The sequence below is a fragment of the Kryptolebias marmoratus genome, linkage group LG1, assembly GCF_001649575.2.
Source record: "Kryptolebias marmoratus isolate JLee-2015 linkage group LG1, ASM164957v2, whole genome shotgun sequence".
Classification (NCBI taxonomy): domain Eukaryota; kingdom Metazoa; phylum Chordata; class Actinopteri; order Cyprinodontiformes; family Rivulidae; genus Kryptolebias; species Kryptolebias marmoratus.
In genome coordinates, this window is record NC_051430.1 from 11,784,354 (window position 1) to 11,801,770 (window position 17,417).

Here is a 17,417-nt window from a genome sequence, read left to right on the forward strand (position 1 = left end):
ATTTCTGCTTCTTTCAGCTTTTGTTCTTCTACCTTATGCAAATCTTCTACAAATCAGCTTCTGTTCCACTTTTTGCATCTTCATTAAACTTCAGCTGTTCAGCATATCTTCAGCCGCTTTCAGCAAAATCATTCAGCAAAAAAAGCATTCACACTGCATTTTCGCAGGAAATGCAACTTCTCTAGTTGTTTTTGATTTCTCGCATCTTTATTCGTCATCAACTAGTAATGGACAGTGACGCATGCAGGCAAAACAAAGGCCCGAGTTGAAAGGCTCTGTCTCATTTTTTTTTTTTTTTTTAAAAGAAAGCCCTGGTGGAAGCTTATTCCTCCCGGTTCAACGTGCAGCCAAGCTATCCCAAAAGCAGCAAATTGAGATCAAAGACAAATTAAAGCTGACTCGTTCAAAGCAAGATAAAAATGTGTGAGCCTGCAGCGATATTTTCTCTATTGATTTCCTCCTTTGCTTGCGCTCCATGGGACTGCGCCGGCTGTGTGCTGTGCTCAGCGCCAGCGTCGGAGACTTGAAGACTGCTGCGGGGAGAAAGGAAATAACTATCAATACAGACAGAAAAACACAGTCGTAATGATCGGGGATGAACTGATTTCTCGGAGCGCTTCTCAGATCTGAAAGAGCGGTCAAAACTTTTTCGTGCCTGCCCAGATCTGTTCGCACTTTTCCACAGACGATTGCGAGCCTAATGACAACTTCTAATGGCAGCGCACGAGAGCGACAGTGAAGTGTGAACATTGTCTCGTGCTGATATTTGCCGTGATTGTTCTGGCTGGAGGAAAACATGCAGAGTTGACTTTTTTTTTTTTTTTTTTTTCTTCCAATCTCAGTACACACACGGAGGATTTCTCTCTGAGATTTATTTAGATTTGCAGGAGCTGTTCCTCTGGCCATGTCTATCACTTGCCCACCATGAAAGGCAGGTCGGTCATGTGATTGCCCGTGTGTGCATGTGTTTGTTTGTCTGTCTGTTAGCAAAATACCTCATGGACCACAGGAAGGATTTTCATCAAACTCTCAGAAAGCAATCATGAGATGTACATCTACAACTGTTTAAAACTCGAAGTCAACCTGATTCAAGATGGCGGACACATCCTATTGATGCTCGCAAACACAAAATGGCTGAAACTCTGTCCCTTTTAATAAATATCCAGCTGAAATTGGGTGTGGTAGTGGCTGAGCAATATCCTCAACATGTACTCCACACTGCATGATACTCTGTTTGACACTTTGATACCTGATTTAAGATGGCTGCCACAGCTAATAAACCTTAGCAAAGACAAAAATGGCTACAACTGACACATTTTTACAGATATTGATCTACGTTTTGGCGCGATCGTGTCTGAATGTCATCCCAACACATAGTCTGTGCGCTAGTAGATTGTGCAAGATCTTTGTTCAGAACTTTGGCATGAACTGTAGGAGTCCACACTGTCTTTCTGTTAGCAACAAATATCATAGACCATTGGGCAGATTTTAATAAAACTCTTAGAAAATAATCCCAGAATATCTAGCTACAATGGATTAACTTTTGGAGTCAACGTGATTCAAGATGGCCACCACAGCTGACTGACCTTAGCAAACACAAAAATGTCTGTAACTCGGTCAGCTTTACAGATATCGAGCTACAGTTTGGTGTGACAGTAGCTAGCCAAAGCTTATCAACCTTAACAAACACAGAGTGATGTTGTGGTGTTCAGTTCTTTAACAAATGCTAGTTTTATTTTTATCTGTGTTTGTTTTGGTCGCAAACGAAAGGAATGAATCTGGCACAAGACAAGTTTTCTCATAGTTGTGCAGCAAATTCTTTGAAATTGGAAACACGTCAGCCTTAATTAGAGAAAACTATCCTCGGTGTGAGGTTCCAATAATAATACAACAGCAAGCAACGTGTCATTGTTAGTTTCAGCTCAAATGATGGTAATTATGGGTAATTTAGCATTTCTCTATTCGTGCTGCAGGTTGTCTACAAGGTGCTGAGTGAAGGGAGGTGTGTGTGCGTGTGTGTGTGCATGTGTGTGTGTGTCTGGGGAGGGAGTGACATGCATCGCAATGAAATCTGACCGGGTATGAAGATAAACTGGAACAATACCATGTGATGGACAGTGGTTTTTTTTCCTCTTTTTGCACCGTCTTGCATTTAGCTGCAGCAAACCAATGCAGCAAAGGTGCTGGTAAGTCGAATATTAAAATGTCGATTCTACAGCCCACACACACACACACACAAAAGAGCTCTCTTAGCTTTCAGTGCCTCCCAAATACATGTAAGGGTGCACTTGGCTCATCTCCACCGCTCCTCTCCACCTTTCTGTTTTGAGGTGTAACACCTGGGCGAGCTGCAAGAAGCATGAATCACGCTGAGGAAAATGTCTTTTAATCTGTTTCAGATTTTGTTTCATAGCTGTGAGCAGTCTTACCTCATCTGTGAAGCTTCCTTCTCAAACAGAGGCGTCGCTGTATCTGTAGGCATTCCTCAGGCTCGAATATCAAAACAGCCCTAAATCACCTGTCATTCTCCTTTCCCAGAACATAGATGTTGCTGCCTGATCAAGCTTGCGGTACCTTTTTTTAAAAAAAAAAAAAGAAAACACAAATACAGGAAAAAATTACCATGATGGTGTTTCGTCTGAAGTGTAAAAGCTATTGAATTACAGACAAACACTTTAACAACCTCTGTCATGAATGGGAAATAAGAAATGACACAAGGAGGGCTTTTTATCAAGTGAACCGAGGCAGTGAATGGATTCAGCAATGAACTAGAGTAAGTACGAAATGTCTTGTTTTCATAAATTTCAACCCTTGTCAAAGAGACAGCTGTTGGTAACCTAGTTATGGAATGTGCCTCTGGGCTTTCTTCCCCCGACACTCTGAGCAAGTGCAATGGCTGTTTAACTTCTACACGTGTTGTTGAAGAAGCGTCCCAGACAGTGATATCAAACTAAATACCCAGTGATTTCCATTTCACATCCACGCCTCAGTCGCTTCCCGAGTGATCTCTCTGGGAACCCGTGACATATGCGGGTCTGTCAAATAAAGAAGCCGCCTCGACAGCCAGTTAAAAGCCGTCCTGCTCAGAGCTGTTTGACATGCAAGTTTCCCGCGTCCTGTTTGATACACTCAGGTTTTTTATTTTATTTTATTTATTTATCGCCAAAGTATGCTAGAGATGGCGTCTTCGGGGAATTGTTTTTTTTTTTTTTCTAAGATTAAACAACGCATAAGACAATATTCATTCACGTGCTCGTTTCCTCTCGCGGGCGTCACAGTTCAGGCAGGCAAGAGCACTTCTGCCTCATGCTGGAGAAAAAGGAGGTCAATGCAGAGGTTTTAGACGAGGGTTTGAAAACAGTTTTTTTTTTCTTCTTCTTGAGAATACAAGATGATTTTTAGCAAAGGTGAGAGAGCACAGTGCATGACTGATAATGTACAATTACTGTCAGGGTGTGTCACGTAACACACAGACTGGCCGAAAGGAATGTCTGAAGCATCTGTGAACGTCTCTTTTCTTTTCGGTGAGCAATGTGCCGTCAGCTGTGTGGTTCCGCATCGACACCTTGTTCAGCGGATTTGTCATGTTGGACTGGTGTTGAGTCTGACCGGGGCGGGGCTCTACTCTTTAGTGGCTGTTTAGCCAAGCGAATGAACCATGCTTTAGGATTATTTGATGTTACCTGTCGTATATTTATTGCATGGAGCTTAAATGTCTGACAAAAGAAAAGAACAACAATCAATATGACATGATAATCCAAACCGGAAGGAAGATTTTGAAGTTTAAACAAGCCTAAGTGAATTAGAACGGTATTCCAAACAACGACACAAATTCTGACCCAACTATGCAGACACTGTTTTGCTTATGCTCCTTACCTTTTTACCTTTTATTTATTGTAAAGTTAGAGGTTCACTTTGAGGGGAGTTCAAGTCAAACTTTATTTCCCCCAGATTCTGGAGGTGTGAGAAGACACAGCAAGACGGACCTTCCTTCAAGGCCGGTTCTTGATGTACGTTTGGTGAATTAAAGCCCTTTGAGCTGCTCACTTTTTGGACTTTTTGTATAAAAACTTTTTTTTCCCCCTCTTGACTCGGCAAATAATTTCCACCTGCAGCTGTAAATCAAAGATGGCTGAAGCAGTCTGTGACTTTTCCCACTGGTCAATGAGCTTCTATTCTGAAGAAGCCTCTGGTTTAGCATTTAGCATTTTTGCAGTTTTAGGCTGAGATCTTCTTATGCTGAGAAGGGATGGAGTTATAGCCGTTTTGGTCAAACCTTGCAAACGACATTTTGTGTAATCTCACTATATTAATAAAATTTATCCAGTGGTTTATTAGATATTTTACTAACAGTGTTTGCCAAAGTTTATGCAAAAACATTGTGCAAAGGATCACACTCAAAGTATGTGTTTACAATTCCCTTCAGCTACTACCACACCAAACTTTAATTTCTGTAAATTTGTCATAGCCCTTTTTGTGTCGTCTAAGGTCAATTAGCTCTTAAAATGGGGATGATTCCAAAAGTATTTCAGCAGTAGATGTGCACCCGATGTTTACTTTTTGAAAAATTTTAAAAATATTTCTCTCTCTATATATACATGTGGTTTCATGAGATATTTTGCTAATCAACAAAAACTCCAATCCTTAGAGGCAAAGTTTAAAAAAAAAATCTCCTGCGATCAGTTAGCTTTCAAAGTATACGTTAGGGATGACTCTCAGCTACTAACCCAACAAATTTTAGCTCAAAGTCTGCATAATTAACTGAGCTGTAGCTATGCTTGTGTTTTTATAGGTCACTGAGCTGTAACCACCATCTTGAACGACATCGACTCCAAAAGCTGGTTAGTTGTAGATGTACTTTTCAGAATTCTGTCCAGTGGTTTATAAGATATTTTGTTAAGGCAATAGACAAACACTTCTGCAATATATGTTGTTTGAGCATTTCCTTAAAAAAGTTTCCAATCTGTGAATGGGAGTTTATATGAACCAAAGATAGTTTGGAACCAGTTCTTCAGAAATGTGACATTTCAGCTTCCCTCTGCGTCTGTTTTAATTCTGACAGCAAGTAGTGATACCTGTTGGTTTGTTTACAGACGTGGCAAAGGTTTTGGCTGCGACACAAATATTGTGTTTTGTGGTTTCATCATGTGGTTTTTGCAAGGTTATGTGGTTTACTGAAGACCACATTAGAAAAGAATTTCATGAGTTTCAAAGGCTTTTATTTGCATAATCATCAAATTCCTGCAAAGTTAATATTTAGAATGTCGATCCTTCTTCGTAACATTGGAAAGCAACCAAACTTCTTTTAGCAACAATGTGTTTAACTCAAATATTCTCGGTTTTGGTGAAAAGGTTTCAGTAACTCATAAATGGAGTTGAATTTGTTTTTGCAGGTTTGCAGGAAATAATCATTGTTTTAGCAACGTCACAGATCTGAAGAAGAATGCAGTTTTTTATTTGAGAAGGAGGCCCAGTGTGGATACATAATAAAGTAAAGTGCTGATGACTGTGACTTTAACAGACTGATGACAGTCCAAACAGGTTTAACAGCAGATGGCCCGCTGGACTTCAAACGGGTCAGGAAGACTAAAAGATAATATGAGCTCATGTCCTCTAGAGTTGTTGACACAAACTTGCCCCCCCCCCACACACACACACAACCTCCATCTCCTTATTCTTTTGACAACTCACACCTCGTCCCATCCTCCAGCAGCCACGCTGAGGAGAACAGGTCACTATCTTGACACGCTCAGCCACTCTTTTCTCTGTGTTTCATTCACACCTTCACTGACAGAGAGGCTGGCGTGTTGGGTTGAAGTCGTTTCCATTAGCACCTTTTGGCGAAGCCCTTTCATCTTGGCTAAGCCTTGTGATCTGGCCTTAGCCAAGCTGTTAAACTGCCTCCATGACGACGTCTAAGTACACAGACCCAACAACTCAAGGAGGAAGCTCCCAGTAATTACTGTTTGCTCTGTGGACTATGGGTGTTATTTTACTCGTGGTGACATTCAGCTCAGTTTTGGCATCTGAGGAGCGTTAGTGATATCTACAAATGTCCCTCGAGTGTGATTTGTGCTGGATTGGTTGAGGAATCCTTTTTTAGTGCAGTCCTGTGTAACAGAGATACCTATTTTAGGGTGTTTATTGGATCATCTTACATCTTCAGCTTTGACAAAGTTGGAATGTTGTGTAAAATGCAAATAAAAACCGAATGAAATGATCTGCAGATCTCATAAACCCATATTTTAGTCAACATGGAACATAGTAAACTTATTAAATGTTTAAACTAAGAAACTGTATCATTGTTGGAAAAATAAGGTCATTTTGAATTTCATGGCAGCAGCATTTCTTCAAAAAGTGTCCTTGTTTTCCCACTTTGTGTCCCACATCCCTCTGTGAAGCCTCTCCTCTTCTTTTCCCAACAGTCTGTAAACATCCAGGACCTGAGGAGAGCAGCTGCTGGAGGTTTTAGAGGGAATGTTGTCCCATTCTGGTCTGATGGAGGATTCTAGCTGTTCAACAGTCCTCTTTTCTTTCTTTTGTTTCATGATGCACCAAATGTTTGGACCGCAGGCAGACCAGTTCAGCACCTTAACTCTTCTGCTACAAAGCCATGTTGTTGTAATGGATGTTTAACATTGTCTTGCTTAAATATGTAAAACCTTCCTTGAAAAAGATGTTGTTGGGATTGGAGCAGATGTTGTTCTAAAACCTGTATATATTTTCTGCATTGATGGTTCTATTCCAGATGTGTAAGCTGCCCGTGCCAGAGACACTAATGCACCATCAGAGAGGCAGGCTTTTGAACTGTGCACTGATCCCAGGTCAGATGGTCCCTCTCCTCTTTAGTACGGTGGACATGGTGTCAGTAGTTTCCAAAAAGAATTTCCCATTAAAATACAGAATGCACCTTCCTTTATTATCCATACCACTTACTTTTACAGTTTTTGGTTGTCCCATTTCCCATTTTTTTGAGATGTGTTGCTGCCTTAAAATTCAAATTTACCATATTTTCCCTAAAAATTGTAGTTTCTTAGTTTAAACATTTAATATCTTTACTTTGTTTCACTATGAATAAAATAAGGGTTTATGAGATTTGCAACGATTTTGTTTTTATTTACATTTTACACAATGTCCCAACTTCTTTAGAATTTGGGTTGTAATCTTTAGACATGTTCATACAAAACATAGACTGGTTTATGGCATCTCAGAGGTGAACATGCACTCTGTTTTGTATTTTTTATTTTTATTTTTTTAGGATAACGGTGCTCCTAAGCAGAGATGACAAGACACTGATGCAAAAAGATGGATGGGACTTTTTTTTCCTTTTTTTTAATGTTCCAAAGGGATCACATACTTTGCCAAGATAAGAAAAAGATCATAAATCTAAGAAAAGAGCAGAATGGGGTCTTGAGTGTCCCAAAGGCAACAAACTTTCTGTAAAACGTAAAACAATAATCTTGTGTTCATGTGACTTTATCTCTTGTAACGATAAAATAATTGAACATATCTAAATATTTGTACACATGCATATTTCCCATGTGTAAATACCAGACTTCTCAGCATTAAAAAAACAGGCATCAAATACTGACTTGGGAGTTGAGCAATTTGTTGCCAATGTCAGTGTTTGGATCTGGCATTTTCCCCGATTGTATCCTAATGCAATAACCTAATATGATGAACTGGCCACACTGGCCTCGTGCCTATAGGCTATGACCCCAGAATGCCTTCACATAGCAGTAGTTTTGTGCAAGCATGGTGAGTTTATCTAGCATGTATCTGCACCCTGACAGTCTGAGAGAGTTGAGCTAGAGATGGACCCATAGTGTGGTACGGCTGAGGGCATTCACAACATGTTAGCACGATATGCGTTGGGAATCAGTCTCATATAGCCATTTTTGTGGGGTTTTTTTGTGTTTTTTGGGGTCAGTCAGCTGTGGCAGCCATCTTGAATCAGGTTGACTCCAAAAATGTAATCAGCTGTAAATGTGCATGCAATGACTGCTTTCTGTAGACACACGCAGAGAAAAGGCAAAAACATAATTGTCCGTCTTTACTTTTCTGCAGCGTCTATGTGGTCGCAAAGAAAAACAACAGTGAGATCAGATTTTCATAGTTCAGATAGCTTATCAGAAGAACAGAATCGGATCTGGGTTAACTCTAGCTTTCCATAATTACCTCAAGAGGTAGAGTGTTTTTTTTTTAGCTTCACTGTCACTGTAATTGTGAATCAGGATGGGTTGTTTTGAACATTGTGTGTTTGAGCCGCAGCGATTTGTTCCTTGCCAGACAGTTAATCTCCTCTCACTGGCATCTAATAAGTCAAACCATCAAAAAGATTCATTTAAACCTCGTCAAATACCAAGGGACACACTTCAATTGACGGGGCACAAAAATGAATAGTGTGCTGTTTATTTGAAGTGATTGCACTGGGTTTGTTCCCATCTGCCTCATGGGAGGAAGTGGTGTCCCTGGTGCAGATGCTGTTTGTCAGAAGTCAGAATAGTGAAGCAGCGAGCCAGGATGCAATAGAGGAGATTCAAGCAAACTGAAATAGAACAATGGCTTTTCCAAGCCCGTATCCTATTTCTTAAGGAACAATGCTTAGTTTGTGGCACTTTTCCATAGACATGAAAGACAAGCCATGCTTCTTTAGTTCTACTCCATACGCATTTTTGTGATATTTTGGTTCTGTTTGCTTTGAAGTGTGCTGGGGAAAAGACATGCCTCTGCATAGCATCAAATGCTTCACTTATTTGAAAGGATTTGTGATGCGGATATAATCATTTAGTTCCAGACTGTGCTTCAGTGGCTGATACGTACAGTATATTTGAGATTAGCTGCTGCCTCTCCGGCCTCTGTACCATGAATCTTTGTGCAGCAGCTGCAGCAGAAATGTTGTCAAATGCTTGCACTGTTGTGCCCTCTTACATCCGGGGTCCATTATAATTTAGCATGATTTAAATTAAGTTAAAGATGTAAGAACAAAGTCAGCACTGGAGTGGCTTGATAGCTCAAATCCTGTTCTCGTTTTCTATGTGAAGACGCACCCCCCCCCTCCACACACACACAGCTGAGCTGTGATTTAAGGCGACTCCTCCTCCACTTATTGTCCTTTGGCATGATTGTTTGTTGTCATTGTCATTTTTTTTTTTTTTAATCCAGTTGCTTTTTGATCTTGGTTTATGGCCCCAGATGTTGGCGGAAGGGTGCAATCTCACAGAAACAACAGTTCTGTTTCTGATGTTCTCTGTGGCGCAGCTCTGCTAGAACGACAAACACAGATTATTTATTGTAAAACAGCAGAACTTTGACCTTCTGCTGTGGCAGTTTTGGTTTTTACCTAATTCGCACGTATTACCGCCACTATGTTGAAGTTTTGCCTTGAAAAAACATCGTTTTTCAGAGGGTTTTTGATGCAGGCCCAAAAGCACAAAAGCTGAAAGATCTGCCTCTCTGTGGGTGACTACCTTTTGATTGCAGTTCGGGGTGAGGAGCCTGCGCTCTGTTTCGACTTCTGTAAAGGTTAGGAGATGTGAAGGAGTCAGTTCTCTGCAGGACCTGCACAAAAGCAAAAGCCAGTTGTTGGTGTGTGTGTGTGTNGGGAGGTGTTAGATGGCCCCAGTATAGCTTCTGAGCACCAATCAGGAGTGATAAAAAAATAAGAGGAGAGAGCCAAAGGCGGCAAGGGGAGTAAGAGCTCCTCTGTAATTACAACATGGTCTTAAAAAGCAAATACCAGGCCCTAGCAACCTCAGTTGGGGGACAGAGAAAAGAGGAGTGTGTGGGGGGTGGTCGTACTGGAGAGGAGGGGTAGAAAAAATAGGCAAAGGGAGTTAAGAAACACCACAGAGAGCGACCCCGCAATGACCTCGGCTCTCCAACAATCGTCCCCTGCCAGCTGGAGCCAGGGTTAGGGGCGAGAGCGAGGGGCCGGGCAGGATCCCCTCCGATTTATGACTGACTATAAGGCCCCTGAAAGAAACCCAATCACCCAGGATTCCTGCGCAGCATGACTCTGGCTGCAGAGAATGGACGGCCCAGGAGAGTGTGGGACAGCGGCCGAGCCAACGGCTAATACACAAGCGCTGACACAGAGGGCCACTTCACCAGGGGGAGGGCCACTGGGCACTGGCTCTATTATCTGAAGCTCTCCTCATTGAGCATGATATCATTACAGCACGCCGACACCAAGCTCAGCTGCGCTCAGCCTCGGCCCAAACTCATCCTCTGAACCCTCTTTGTCAAACATATTTCCCAACCTGGATTTACATGCATCGGGCTAATTTCTCTATCTGTTTAATTAGTAGAAATTTAATGGTTATTAAATTTCAATCTGCTATTATTGTAGAGCAAGGAAGAGAGTGAGAGAGAGAGGGAGAGAGAGAGAGAGAGGCAGGCTGAGAGTAGGGCATGAAAAGAAAGGGAGAAGGCAGCTGTCTTTTAAAGCGGGGTAAGCCGCGCTCCGAGCTACCCCGCTGATCCATTAGCATATCTGAATGATCCTGTTCCTGCACCAGCCACCACCACGCTGCAAGGTGGCACATCTGAGGAGCGCGCCCTTTGAGCGAGCTCGCGAGCTTGGGAAACTCTTATTTTTCAAGCCGTTTGAAAATCCAGAGACAACTTGATGTCTGAGAAGTCGACAAAAATAAAAGGAGGAGAGGAGAGGGGAGAAGAAGGGAGAAAAGTTTCAGATTTTCAGGAGGACAGAGTTTTACAAGCTGTTTGAAGCTGGATGCTTAATAATTCACTTGATGCTACATGCAGCAGTAAGGCATCATGGAAGCACACTCGTGCGTGACAGCAGTTTTTACTGCCTGCGTGCTGTCAACAGAAAGTGTGTCACAACCTCTGGTTCAGGAGACACAATGGTAAAACATTTGATTTCAGGGGTCCTCCAAAGTAAACCTACTTTTCAAAGAATTTACTTCACTTTTAAAATCTAAAGAATGTTTTCAGTTTGGAGAAATGGAGGTTAATTGCGACCAGACTGAAAAGCTAATGGCTAGTCCAAACACAACTAAAACCAAAGAGGATTGTTGGCATCTTAAACCAACTACAATTTCTAAATTTCATAGCAGTTCAAACCAATGAGATTTAATAATTCTTTATACTACCATCAGTTTCACATTACAAAGTTATTGCACAAACAAATAACAGCAGCAGCTAGCTGTGGTCCTTCCAGTGCAACCTGGGTCATTTCCAGCAAGATTATCAAACTATTTCTGTCAAAATAACTTTATAATGAGAAACTGATGTGATGTAAAAATTAACAAAATGGTATTCACGTGTTTTATTTTGTTTTTCTATGAATTTGTTCCATTGGAGTTGTTTTAAGATGATAGCATCCAACTTTGATCTTAGCCACGTTCAGACAAGCTGATATCCACAACAGGTAAGATACTAACTGTTCATAGCTTTTCTAAACAGAAGATCTGAACGATCGCTTAAGCAGTTTTAGAGTGAAGGAGTCAAGTAGCAAGTTCTGTCTTTGCTTTCATTTGAAGTTTCTTTTCTTTCTTGATTTTGCTTTGGCACTAAAAACCTGGTTCTTTAGGGTCATTAAAAAAATTAAAGTCGGTGCGTTTGATCTGAAAAAACTTCAAATTATATTTGCCAATTTCCCATTCTACTATTTGGCTTGGATGTGAGCGGCGCAACATTTGAAATGGACAACATACGAAGCAGTTATCCCCGATTTCTTTGGTAAATGTGTCAGAGCTTAGGGATTTTTTCCCTTTTTTTCCTCCCTTGAAGTTGGTCTCCCCTCAGCCACAAAGCGAGTCTCTATTGACTGATTCCAGGGAGCGTATTGATGGTTCCATAATTTGGGCACAGGAACACAAAAAGACTGACCCCCGCTGGGCTCAGCACGACAGCCCAGTCAGCAGGGAGGCTTGCATTTATTAGCCTGGGAGAGGAGCTCCTGCAGAATTAAAGCACATTCACCCACCCATTGATCTCTGTCACGAAAACAATGCTGGGCTCCCTCTCTGGCAGCGAGCTAGGCACTGCGCGCTCTGAGGTAATTCGGCAGCCATAGAAAACAGGATGGCTCACACCCTCAGGCTCTGAGCAAACTATTTAAAAAGTGAGAGGGACAGGATGAAAAAGACATATTAGATTATCAATCCACCTGTCCAACTGTATTATGCTGTGAGCTGGGACGAGCTGTGGCTGAACATGAATGTCCCTGTTGTGTTTGTTCATCTGTGGAGCAAAAAAAAAACACTTTTTATATCCCATTCTTTGTTGAGCTGTGGCTTTATGCTTCTCCAGAGGATTCAGAAACTAAGCTTTCACTCTTCTTTTTTGAAAAGTTATTCATGGATTCAAGATTACTTGCTTCTTGCAGCTTGCTGAACCTGATTATTACTTCTGGCTGTAGCATTAGATAGCTTCTGCGTGTCTGGAGTTCTTATCTGCTGGACAGTGGACACGAGTAAAACATGGGATACGGGCATCAGGGCATTATGTTCCAACCCCCACCACCCTAGTTTCTGTTAATCCCGTGATAATGGCTTTCATCATCTCCAAAAATACCAAAGAGTCAGTCACAAGACCGGAGCATGCCTTCAGATATCTGCTATCTGTGAGGGTGCACGTTAGCTGGCGTGCTCGAGTCAGTTCTTACACTTCAGCAGCACCGAGAAAGTTCAGCTCGATGAGTTGACTGGTTGATGTTTTGGACTGCAGACCTTTTTTGATTTTTTGACTTTTCTGGAAACACATGAAACAGTTCCATGTCTTGAGGAAGCTGCGGTAGGGAGGGCCACGCTAAAATGTCTCCCCTCTCCCTTTGTGTTGATGTGTACACAACCCCTGACTGTTGACCTGAGGAACTTGCAAGGCTTTGATGCTGCCTTCAGGGAGGGAGGCTGTGCGGACCGTCCGGTCAAGTCCTCGCACACAGGCCAGTGGTGTCAAGGCATAACACAAGAAGAAAGAAAAATATCACACTTCACACATAGCTGAAAGGAGCAGCGCATCTCATTATGCCACCTACAGCTGCTTTTGTCAGCTGGGGCTCGGTGGTGTGGCGGGGAAGTGCTCAGGGAGACTCCATGGCTTGGTATTGGGCCTGCTGCCGCCACTTTTGAAGTCACTGTCGGGACAAGGTCTTTCATATTTACGGGGGGATAAAAAAGAGAGGAAAACTCAAGGGATGGATGTGATTAGCCAACTGTTTTGTTAGCGCAATAAGTAGCTGGAGCTAAACACCATTGCACCTGCCCCGTTCATCAACCCTTTTGCAGCCTCAGGAGTTTTAAAAACACTGCTTTGAAGGCGCTTTTTTTTTTGTCTCCTCAGACATGAAACTTCCTTTAATCTATTCTTACTCAAAAAGCCATTCAAACATCTTACATAAATTATGCTCTTAGCATTAGAATCAAAGGCGAGCATCTTTCCTCATGCTGTCAGTGAACTTTTTGATGGACAGATATTTTGAAGCTTGCTTTATGAGCAGCATATGTATTGAAATTCTAAAAAAAAAAAGAAAAAGGGAGGGGGGGCTTTGAAACACAACCGCATCTTTCAGTTACAGTCAGAACGAGCTTCTAAACCGGCATAGCTGTTTTCCTTCACACACAAGTTATGTCAGAAGTCTGCCATTAAAAATATATGAATGCATTGTGACAAAATTAGAACAATGTCTGCTAGCAGATGCATAAAACTGGGGCATAATGAAAATGGTTGACTTTGCTGTGGGTTTTTGGAGTAAAATAGGAAAAAAAATTGTTGTTGTATCTTCATCTGCATGTCACGTGTCAACACAGTCTTACAGCAAATTTAAACCAGCCAATAAATTACTTAGTACAGGTGAACAGGAGAACAAGCAACCTCACTGTTCTACAAAACGTTCTAGCACAGTATGCTTCCAGTGACTTTGACTTTAGGAAAACAGTTTTTGTTTTTTGATTAATTCACTGACTTGCCCGTACAGTGAACACTGGCAGAAAATTGTTCATTGCCAGAGGAGCTTTTATCAAGGTGCCAATTAAATGCCTGTATTAACACAGCATTTTTAACAACACAAACAATGAAACCACATAACACACTCTACAATATTAACATCTACCCAAATGGTTGCCTCATGCAAAAACTAGAAGCACTCAGAGAGCGCAAACCTTAACCAAGGCCACGGTGTGATTAAAAAACAGTGCGATCCGGATCATAATCTGGATCATCATCAACATTTAATCCATTGTTTTTTTTTTTTTTGTGACAACCCAACATTTCTTGAAATTTTTCCTAAAATCTGTTCCTTAGTTTTTACCTGATCTTTGAAAACAGGCAGACAAACAAACCAATGGACACAACCGTAAACAGAACAAAAGGGTCACATGTAGGAGCAGAGAGAAGTTTTTAACAATGGGGTTACCTGTGAGCTTGACCTTTGACCTGTCACCTTGAAATCAATGGTGATCACCCTTGACCTAAGTGGTGTCCATCTGTGCAGTTAAATTTTCCTCCGTTACATGGTTGCATAGTTAGATATGCTCATAACTATTTGAGTATTCTTGTGCACGGACATATGGACAAACAGATGCTACACAAAACATGACCTCCTTGGTGGCGGTAATCAGTACACAAGATCATAAACATTTCCATTTTATTTTATTTTATTTTTATGATTAATTTTATTACCACTTTTCTAACTTCCTGTAGTGGATAGCTGCGCTGAAATGCTAGTGCTAGCTTGTGCAGGGCTACTTTATATTTATTTGTTTTCTCTCTCTCCTTGTTTTATTATATAATCAGAATGGCAGGTTACATGTTTTAAATATATCAAATCAAATCAAAAATTCTGCTTAAACAAAAATAACAACTGTTATTGGTCATTTTAAACATTGCTACACATTGCTACGTTTGTTAGCAGAGATGCTAACAATGTTTTGTTAGCATCTCTGCTAACTGTGCTAAGTCTCTGTTACGTTGCAAAAAGAGGGTTTTCATTGGATTCCTTGTTGGATTTCGAAAGCCCTAATGTACCACCATTTTGAAGCTGCACTGATAATCAAAACAGTGTTTGGTTACTTTTGCAAGACACATTTTCCACACTGTTATTGGCAACAAAATAAAAAATAAATAAGTTAGGCACATCAAACCTGACAGAAAGTACTAAGACAGCTTGGTAAAGAAAGGAGTAATAAAAATCTGCATTTCATTGTAAATGAAAATCATAGAAATGGGTTTGAAAATGCTGCGCCCATTATCCGCATGCCAAGTGATTGGGAAAAACGCAACGACGGGGGCAAGAAAGTGACCTACTCATGAGGGTTTGATTACACAGCAGTAACTTGACTCCTGAAAAATGCCATCCTGGGAACAATGATGTTGATGCCCTTCAAACTTTTTTCTAATAACATGTTTTGCAATGTTCAAGCAATTAAACAGTCTTGTGGCGTTAAACAAATCGCTCGTGTTTATGGGAACAGCCGAAAATGTTAAGGTTGCATCACAAACACCAAACCAAAATTTCTCTTCTTCATTTGACTCAGACGGTGAAAAAAATAAGAACAAAAAAACAAAACTTTGTTCTGCAACTACAGCGATTGTCGTAGGTAAAACCATGTAGGAAGAACGTTCAGACAGCGCTGGCAATCGTTTGGATTCCTCTGATCAGAAGCCAAATGAACTCACTGCCGCTGTGTGTCTGCTCATAAACAGATCAGTGTGTGGTAACTTTATTACTCAGGCTGACCACATCTCAACCGACATACTTTGAGACTAAGTAAGTGTACGTCTTTGTGGGATAGTGTGAGCACAATCCAATATTCCTCAGCTTATTATTCTTGGAGTTTTGATGTAGTTTGGCTAGCCTCATACACCTCCCCTCTGGCATGTTTCTCCTTGATTTTGGATAACCTTTAGTTGTTTGCAAAAAAGTTTTTTTTTTCTCTCAAATTGATTTGAGCAACTGATAACTTGGCATCAGTTTACCATCTGAACTACATGTGTGCTTCGGATGAAATAGTTTGTATCTTTGCATCAACTAGACCTCCTGTATGCCCAACTTTGGGTTTGATGAAAAGCACCTCATCCACTGAATTTGTGACACCACCCTTGTTTTATGTGTGTGTTTGCAAGTGCCCTTCCCCAGAACATTTACTCAAAGCACTTTTTAAGTTCCCTATTATGCATAGGGAGAGCCTGTTTATGACACCAGAAATCAGCATGCCCAGGACCCCACCCTTGCCAACCGCCTGGCTCACACAGCACCCAACCTTAAAAACGTACCATATAGGTGGTAGGCACATGTCGAGGTGGCTTCCTACAGTTTCTTCGGGGGAGCTTGGCCTGGGATGTTCACTGAAAAGTTTCCAAGAGAGTGAACTGGAAAAAGGTGGAATGCTCCTTCTGGGTCACAGACAAGTCTTTGCTTCAAGTATCCTTGTCTTGGTAATGAGTGATGATGGGATTGGTGGATCAGGGCCTCGTTTGTAGTAATGAGGGTGTTCCTTCAGTACATTGTGATAAAGAAGGAGTTGGTTTGAAAGGTATGTTTTTGATTTACTGATCTAACATTCATCTATGGTCATCAGGAATGGATCATGCTGAAAGAATGAGGCTGAAATGATTTTCCTCTGTAGGGTGGCTGGGCTCAGCCTTAAAGATACGGTGAGGAGTTCCATCATCTGAGGGTAGCTTGGACTAGAGCCTCTGCTCCTCCACTTCGAAAGGAGTCCGCTAAAGTGGTTTGGACGTCTGACTTGGATAGCTTTCTAGGCAAATCTTACCCAGAGGAGATCCCAGGGCAGACCCAGAAGTCACTGGAGGGATTGTACATTCTCTCTGGTCTGGGAACTGCTTGGGACAGCGTGACCAGACGTTCCCGATTTCCGGGGACAGTCCCCGCTTTGGACGACCCATCTTTGCTATAGCTGTCCCCAGAAATGTCCCAGATTTGAGCGTTTTATGAATGAGAAAATAAAAATGTTGTGTGTAGACTGTTATTACGATAGACGGGTAGAAAGAGTGAGTGAGCTCGTTGCGCCCAACAACAGCTATTACTGTAGCTGGTCGCGCTGCCATTAACGTTACAGACAGAGCAGAAGAAGAAGAAGAGAAGAGCGCGTCGCCTGTAAAAAAGAACAAATAGAAGATTGTCACCACCGAGCTGTTCTCTGACATGGTATGTGCAAATCAGTTTATTTTGTTTGGACTGGGCTGATCCTTGCCGTGATAAAGGTTTGGTTCGTGGGAAGGAAACGTTACTTCACAGGAAAAATAGAAGAGTAATTTTTTCGGAGTTAACATTATTTTCATCTAAAAGAGTCATGTTTATACATTATAGAGTAAAATCGTGTCAATTGGTCAATAGAATCGGAGGAAAAAAACAGTAAATCATATCGGAGTAAAACAAGAACACGCCCACTGAAGTTCGTTAAGTTTCGTTTCTTCCACCATTT

The 17,417-nt window shown here is 41.4% G+C and overlaps 1 long non-coding RNA gene across 1 annotated transcript; it reads left to right on the forward strand.

Annotated features, from left to right (window-relative positions):
- The first annotated feature begins 2,379 nt into the window (after nt 1–2,379).
- Nucleotides 2,380–5,034, forward strand: LOC119617474. Its single transcript, XR_005233772.1, has 3 exons — nt 2,380–2,773; nt 3,952–4,010; nt 4,793–5,034. It is a non-coding gene; the product is annotated as an uncharacterized LOC119617474 (long non-coding RNA).
- The last annotated feature ends 12,383 nt before the right edge of the window (nt 5,035–17,417 follow it).